Below are 8,815 nucleotides of genomic sequence, written 5' to 3' on the forward strand. Positions count from 1 at the left end.
ACTTTGCGTCTTTATTGGCTTTAGAGTGTTAAGCAGCTGGACCCCACTTTCAGTAACAATAGCATCTGTAAACGTGGATGCACTGGTCAACAGAGCTATAAAATATATGAAGCAAAACCTGATAGAACTAAAGGAGAAAAAGACACATCAACAATTATAATTGTGGACTTTAACAGCTCTCCCTCCACGATAGCTAAGACACCTAGACAGAAAATCAGGATATAGAAGAACTCAACTCCTTTATAATAGGAAGATGATCGTAAAGATGAAGAAGGACGGTTAATAAGCAGTAGGTGCCTTTTCTGTACCTGATAGCCTTGAACTCACTTTGTAGGTGAGGAGCTTGTGTACTGGGTTCCACAGTGACCGAGCTGGGATTCAAGCCCTGGTTGAATGCACCCAAAGCTGAAACACTTCATTCCCTTCTCGCTTCTTATCCATTCCTCTCCTTTCAGTTGCTCATTTCAGGTGACACCTGTGTCCTTTCTCATCTGTCCCCTAGCAGCTATTTCACAGCAAGATGACGAAGGTGGAGGTCAGAGGCACACAGGCAGGAGCCACACTGCCTGATTCAAAGTCCTGTCCAGATGAGTCAGGGGAACTCAGCAAGTTACTCAACCTCCTCTCCCTCACCTTCTTTCCTGATAAAATGGGACTAATATCAGACTTGCTTCATAGAGCTCTTAGAACACTAAGTAAGTTGATATTTGTAAAACTCCTAGAACAATGGCTGGCACAGAAACTATCAGTGAAGCCCTTGCTGTCCTTTCCACGCCGTGACACAAATGGTCCCTTTTACCTGGAAACATGTTTCCCTATCGTCAACCCTGTTGAAGACACACACACACACACACACACACATATATATATACATATAGTTTTTTAGGAGTTCCCTGATGGCTCAGTGGATTAAAGATCTGTTGTCACTGCAGTAGCTCTGGTCACTGCTGTGGCCAGGTTTGACCATGACCACATGCCAGGGTGTGGTAAAAGAGGTAGGCTTTTGGGGGGCTTTATTACATTTATCTAGTGGCTTGAAGTGCACCTGGCCCACTGCCACTTGTCACCGGGTGTGTGTTTATCCAGTCTGAGAAACTGGAATATCCACTGGGCTGAGCAGGATGCCTAGACTCTCACAGGTGCTTAGTAATGATTGCAGTTTTGAGCCAATCAGGAAAAGCAGCCGTTTTAATTCCCCGTAAGAGCCTCATGAGGCAAATGCATATTTGTTATTCCCATTTTTATTGTAAGTGAGGGGTGTGAGGGAGGAGGACATTGAGCAATTTTGCCCAAGGGTACATGGCTAATAATACACAAGGTTTTGAATCAGGTTGTCTGGCTTCAGTGCCTCCCTCACCCCTGCCTCACACCACCTCCGGGTGACACAGCCTGTGTAGGACAGACCTGAGAGCAGACAGTGTCGCCAGGGTGGGGTTGTCATGGAGCGAGTGACTGGGGAGTGTGAGGAAGCTCACTATAGTTTGAGAGACAGACACAGTGGATTCAGGTATATTTGGAAGGTAGAAGCAACAAGATGTGCTAGTGGATTGGATGTGTGGTGTGAGGCAAGGAGGGGAGTTAATGGATTATGGTTTTGGCCTGAGCAACTGGGGATGTAGATGTCATTTACCAGGTTTGTGGAATGAGAAGCAAGAGTTTTATTTGGGACATTCCCATCATGGCTCAGCAGAAACAAATCTGACTAGCATCCATGAGGATACAGGTTCAATCCCTGGCCTTGCTCAATGGGCTAAGGATCTGGCATTGCCGTGAGCTGTGGTGTAGGTCACAGACATGGCTCGGATCTGGCGTTGCTGTGGCTATGGCATAGGTTGGCAGCTCCAGCTCCAGTTAGACCTCTAGCCTGAGAACCTCCATATGCTGCAGGTGTAGCCCTAAAACTGGAAAAAAAAAGAAAAGAAAAGAGTTTTATTTGGGATACATTACACATGGATGCCTCAAATGAAACTGAGTAGGCTTCTGCCTGTACAAATCAGGTTCAAGAAAGAAAAAGCATGGGAATGGACAACCGTGCCTAGTGGGGTTGACAGGAGAGGAGGAGAGGTCCATGGGTTGAATCCAGGCCCCCTGAGACAGACTGAAAGGAGTAAGGGGATATAGTGTGTGAGTTAGCTCCTTTGATTGGTTCTAGTTTTTCTATGAAATCAGAAGCAAGGCCACTGGCTGAAATGAAGACAGAGCATCAGGGTGAAATGGTTGTTTTGGAGGCTGGGAGACTGAGTTAATCAGCAATAGTGAGCAGTATCGCCTGACAGTGATTTTTTTTTTTTTTGGTCTTTTTGCCTTTTCTAGGGCTGCTCCTGCGGCATATGGAGGTTCCCAGGCTAGGCATTGAATTGGAGCTGTAGCCACCAGCCTACACCAGAGCCACAGCAACGTGGGATCCAAGCTGCGTCTGCAACCTACACCACAGCTCATGGCAACGCCGGCTCCTTAACCCACTGAGCAAGGCCACGGATCGAACCCACAACCTCATGGTTCCTAGTCGGATTCGTTAACCACTGTGCCATGATGGGAACTCTGCCTGACAGTGATGAAAGCCTGCTCAAGGCTTGTTGTCAGGAACCAAGTGCGACCAGGCAGGAGGTAACATGTGTGTCACCCAGGAGCTGCCGTGTGGAGCAGACAGAAAGTAGTTTTAGGAGAGTTGAGGTCCAGATGGGCGAGGGTGAGAGAGAAAGATGATGAGAAGGTCTCCGAATGGGCTTCCCTTTCACTCCCCCAGACCTGAGTCCAGTTTTCAGTGCTGGTGTAGCCTTCCCTGTCTCTTTGCTCCTTGTCCATCTCCCTGCCTGCTCGTCCCATCCATCCCCCTAGGCCTCCCCCTCTTCCTCTCCTGCCCCCTCCCTCTCCTGAGATGGTGAGCCCAAGCCAGCTCAGCCAGAAGAACTGAAACCAGCCCTTCAAAGGTCAGAGTAATAGTGACTTTCTCTACTTGACAAAGACTCCTGCAGGCCAGCGCCAGAGCTGGTTTTATTAGAATGCAGGCTCCCTGAAGTTAGAGGAAATTCTGTTCAGCAATACATCTGGCCAGCAGCAAGTGCAGCCTGAAGCTTACTTGCTGTCAAGTCTGTTGTACAATGTGAAGGTGGTCTCAGAGCCGGCCCCCTCGGCTATCTTCTGTACGGAGCTTGTCACCCAATGGATGTTGGGATGTGCCCACTTCCTCCCTTCGGACTGAAGAATCCTTCCCCCAGCTCTTGAGAGTGCTGTAGGCAGATGGTCCCTGCTGTCCGCCCTCTCAGGAACGATTTTAGCTGAAGATAGCCTCCTAGCCAAAGGTCTGGCTCCTTCCTGGGGCAGCCTGCATCCAATGACTGGTCACCTCCAGATTATTAAGGTAATTTCTCAACCCAGATTGAGACATCTCAGAAGGGGCTGTTGCAGTTTCAGAGCTCGCTGGGCAGTGAGCTGAAGACTTCATAGCTCTACCTTTCGGTTCCCCAGTTCCTGCCCCCCTCCCCTCCCTTCTACAGATGTTAACCCCAAGGGCACCCCTTAATCAACTCCCTGCACCCTCATCTGCCTCTCAGAATCTTCTTCCAGGGAACCCAACTTGCAACATTTGGTGCCACGAGAGAACCTAGAAAGCAGATGCCAAGGAGTTCCCATCGTGGCACAGTGGAAACGAATCTGACTAGGAATGATGAGGTTGTGGGTTCGATCCCTGGCCTCGCTCAGTGGATTTAGGATCTGGCGTTGCCGTGAGCTGTGGTGGAGGCCACAGACATGGCTCGGATCATGCATTGCTGCGGCTGTGGTGTAGGTCGGCAGCTAAAGCTCTGTTTCAACCCCTAGCCTGGGAACCTCCATATGCTGTGGGTGTGGCCCTAAAAAGCAAAAAAAAAAAAAAAAAAAAAAAAAGAAGAAGAAGAAGAAGAAGAAAAACAAAGAAAGCGCATGCTAAGATGAGATTGTATTACCTTTAGAAACTGGTTTTCTTGACTGAGCACCAACACCACACCAGTCCCCTGAAATCATCCCTTCCCTGGATTCTTCATCTTCTACAAAATCATGATGGCATGTGTCACCTTCTGGGCCTCAAGCCCACATTCTTCCTCAAGTGTAAGCTGTACCCACGCTTTATCCTCTGTTCTCCAATCTCTGGACCAAGGCCTTGTTTCTTGGGTAGGCATGAGGACATGGGGGTTTGTGCCTACTTCTGTCACACTGGTACCTTGTATTCTGGGCTGAGAGACAGGTCAGAACTCATGGCTGCCACAGCAACTGGAGATTGTGGGGACAAGAAAGCCATGAAGGAGGGCGCTAAAGTCCCCTCCCATTCTCAGCCCACCTCTCTGCTGTGGGTTCCTTCCTTCCTCCCTTCCTTCTTCCCTCTCTTGCTCCCTTCCGTCTTTGTATCAGGGATTGAACCTTCATTCTTGAGGACAATATGTCGGGTTCTTAACTTGCTGAGCCACAACAGGAACTCCTCCATTTGTTGTTAAGGTTAATTTTTAAGTGCATGTGTGGGGGTTTATTTCTTAAAACTGAAGGAAGACCACATTTGCTGTGATTCCATTCCCAGCTGGAAGCAGGGCTCCAGTGTTGCCAGGACTCTCCCACCTGTTGGGTTTTCAGGCAGAATGACAGGCTCAGGGATCTGCCACCAAGGAAGAGCCAGCTTATGGTCAGGGAGCCTGAGACCTAAATGCAAAATTGGTTAAAACACCCAGCCCTGTGAACTCTCACTCCCACCACCTCAATGGTAGATGAGATGATGCTGACAGTCGATAAATAGACAGGAAAGGGTCCTGAGTTCCCAAGAAGCAGACCTGAGACAGGGATGCGGGTGTAGGCGCTTTACTGGGAGGTGGTCCCAGGCAGCAGGGATGAGGAACTGAGGACGTGAGACAAGGAAGGGAAGGAAACTGACCCAGATGTTACTGCATGGCTTCTGCATCTGGGGCTTAATCCAGCTGGGGACCCTCTGAGATGGGGCCAGGACTTGGGTGAGGCACTCAGGGTGCCATATTAAGGAGGAACTGGCTCTCCCACAACCCTGGTTATAGGTACCTCCTTAATTCTATCCCCTGATCTCTCTAGCCTTGTCCTAGTCCCTGCCCTGTTCTGTGAGGCTATGCAGAACTCACTTTACATTTGTCCCGTCAACAACGGGGAGCTGGGGCATCTTGTCACTGCCCCATCCTGCACTGTTCTAGTGTGGTTCCTCCCGGGTCGTTAAATCCTGCCACTTCCAGCCCTGAGGCAGGGAGGCAACTACTGGTCCTCCAGGAACTGCCCACCATGGATGAGACGAACCCAGGGGTCAGCCGAGGGCACACAGGCCTGGACATCAGCACCACCTGCTATAGACGGGAGGATGGTTTAGAACCTGAGTTCAGAGAGGCTGGAGTATTTCCCCCTCCTCTCCCCAGAGCCCCAGCCCCTTCTGTTTTGTTTGTTTGTTCGTTCGTTTTTTGTTTTTTTGATGTTTGAAGCCAAAGAAGGAAAATTTCCAAAGAATCCCTTGGATAGCTAGACTATGTCTCTTGGATATTTTATTTATTGTTTCATTTCATTTTATTTTATTTTTGCTTTTTAGGGCCATACCTGCAGCATATGGACATGCCCAGGCTAGAGGTTGAATCAGAGCTGCAGCTGCCAGCCTACACCACGGCCATGGCAGCGCCAGATCAGAGCCACATCTGTGACCTACACCACAGCTCCCCAGATCCTTAACCCAACTGAGCAAGGCCAGGGATTGACCCTGCATCCTCATGCATACTAGTCGGGTCAGTTACCGCTCAGCCACAATGGAAACTCCAAGGCTGTGTCTCCTGGAAGCTGGAGATGCCAGGGTTGGGGGCTTCTTCATGCTTGTGCTGTCCTCAGGAGGAGGTGCCTTTGCAGCAGAGTAAGAGATGGGCTACCTGGGAAAGGCTCACACTTGCCTGAAGGATGCAGGAGCTTCTCAGGCCAGAGATGAACCCCAACCAGGGCAGCCAGAGTTCAGATATCCTGAACATCTCATTCAAGAGGCCCACCAGCAGGGGCGTCCGTGGGAGATGCACTGTCAGAAGCCTGGGACGGGGAGAGGTAGCAGCCAGGTTTAAAGGGTATCACCCGCAGTGATGGGAGGTCCTAAAAGACCCACAAATATGCTCAATGGCAAAGAGACAGTCCCGGGCACTGCTATACAGAGAGCATCAGTGCCAGGCTGTTACCAGAGCAGCCCTGATAGACCTTCTTTGCTCCCCAGCCTGCCTCTCTGTCCCAGCCCAGCCCAGCCCTGGAGGAGGGAGGTCACAGAGTGGAGAGAAGAAACAGGACAAGGATGAGAAGCCACCCTCTGCCCTCCATCCAGGGCAGTTTCCTCAGCCCAGAGAGGCCCAGGCTGGAGGACCAGAAAGTGTTAAGTGGATAAGAGATCTACACTTTGATATTTATTTGGAGTGGACTTTTAAAAATACCCTAAAAAAAAAAAAAAAAACCCACCCAAGTGTGACTCACGACTGTGTGGGGTCTGAGCAGTCATCCGTGTAGGGAAGAATGAGTCAATAGATCAGCAGGGCAATGATGGGAGAGAAAAAAGTCTGCTATTGTCCCCCTGGGTTCCTTCATTTGATAAACCTATGCCCTCCATTCTAGCTTTGCCCAAATGTGCCAAAATGGCACTATTTTAAAATTCTATCTGTATTTCTAGAATTTGTTCAGAACCTGGAAGTGAGACGTGGTTAATTGGCCCCCCTTCCCCCCCTTACTCCGTCAGCCAGCAGGGACCTGGCTCCTTTGTCTTGATGCTATTTCCAAAACAAGGGGACTGTTGGGAGCTGAGAAGCCACCTCAGTACTGTCTGCTGCAGCCTCACCCCCTAGAGAGGCCCCAGGGGTTGAGATAAAATCACAGTAGCCAAGACAGGAAGCTCAAAGAACTAAAATATTAATAGTAAGACCAGAATTGACATCGTGCTCAACATTACTGCTGTCCAGCTGTCTATAGCCAGCATCATTATTAAATAGCTTGAACATTGTCTCGGAGAAAAGCTGGACCCCAATGCTTGTCGATGCCTCAGTGTTGGGTACCAATGAGATTCTCCTTCTGACTTAAGGGGATAGAAGGATAGGACAGTCTAGCTCACGGCTTGCAAATTTACTGTGCAAACAGATCACCTGGGCTCTTGTCAAAATGAGAGTTAGATCTGGAATGGGGCCAGGATTATGCATTTCTAACTTGTTCCTCAGGTGATTGATGTCAGTGCTTTGGTGCATGGACCACATTTCCAGCAGCAAAGATCCAGAACAGTGTTGGCTATTAGAATCACATGGGGGGATTTGCAAAAAACTCTTAAGATTCATATTTCACTGATCTGGAGTGGGATCCTGACGCTGATTTTTTTTTTTTTTTGTCTTTTTTCTTTTGTCTTTTTTAGGGCTGCATCCACGGCATATGGAGGTTCCCAGGCTAGGGGTCTAATTGGAGCTGTAACTGCCGGCCTATGCCAGAGCCACAGCAACGCCAGATCCTAGCAATGTCTGCAACCTACACCACAGCTCACGGCAACACCAGATCCTCAACCCACTAAGTGAGACCAGGGATCAAACCCACAACTTCATGGTTCCTAGTCGGATTCGTTTCCACTGAGCCACAATGGGAACTCCTGATATTTTTTTTAATTACCCTATAATTCTATAAACTGCGAAGACCGATAAATACTGATTTAGAATAAGAATTGTGGAGTTCCCGTCGTGGCGCAGTGGTTAACGAATCTGACTAGGAACCATGAGGTTGCGGGTTCGGTCCCTGCCCTTGCTCAGTGGGTTAACGATCCAGCGTTGCTGTGAGCTGTGGTGTAGGTTGCAGACGCGGCTCAGATCCCGCGTTGCTGTGGCTCTGGCGTAGGCCGGTGGCTACAGCTCCGATTCAACCCCTAGCCTGGGAATCTCCATATGCCGCGGGAGCGGCCCAAGAAATAGCAAAAAGACAAAAAAAAAAAAAAAAAAAAAAAAAAGAATAAGAATTGTAACTATTATCAGTTTATTTTGTAACTGTTTTTTATTAAGGGAAGCTAAACGTGGTTGAGGAATTAATGCCTGCATGGACAAAGGATGGTCATTCTTTTAATTCTCTCCAGGTGAGGTTGAAAACACCTAGGAAGTGTCACCCCCACTTGCCCCCTGGTACCTCATGCCAATGCAGGAAACGGCTGCTGATAAAATCTCCCTTCTACACCCACCTCTTGCAGAAAGTCGAGGACACCCCCATCCAGTGGATTGTGGTTGCTCTAAATTGTCTGTGCAAGAAGGAGGGGAGATGGTACGTGTGAGTGCCAGTGTTCTAGAGACATCTGTGCCTCTGCGCTGCAAAGTCTGTGTGGACACATCGACTAGAATGTCCCTTGATATATGAAGCCTTCCTTTCAAGTCCTACAGTTAAAAAGTAGTTTTTCTCATTTGACCCAAGGTGATGATGGCAGTATCATGACTTTGAGGATAGTTGCTCTGTAAAATTCTTACGTAGTTTTTGTATTAGTTTCCCAGGATTGCTATGACAAATTACCAAAAGTTGAGTGGCTTATAACCACAGAAATGGGAAGTTCCCTTGTGGCGCAGTGAGTGAAGGATCGGGCATTGCTGCAGCTGTGGTACTTCCACATGCTGTGAGCCAGGCCAAAAAAAAAAACAAAAACAAAAAATGGGAGTTCCTGTTGTGATTCAGTGGGTTAAGGACCCAACATTGTCTCCGTGAGGATGTGGGTTCGATTCCTGGCCTTGCTCAGTGGGTAAAGAATCCAGCGTTGCTGTGAGCTGTGGTGTAGATCGAAGATGCAGCTCGGATTCAACCCCTAGCCTGG

This window comes from Sus scrofa, chromosome 13 (assembly GCF_000003025.6).
Source record: "Sus scrofa isolate TJ Tabasco breed Duroc chromosome 13, Sscrofa11.1, whole genome shotgun sequence".
NCBI classification, from domain to species: domain Eukaryota; kingdom Metazoa; phylum Chordata; class Mammalia; order Artiodactyla; family Suidae; genus Sus; species Sus scrofa.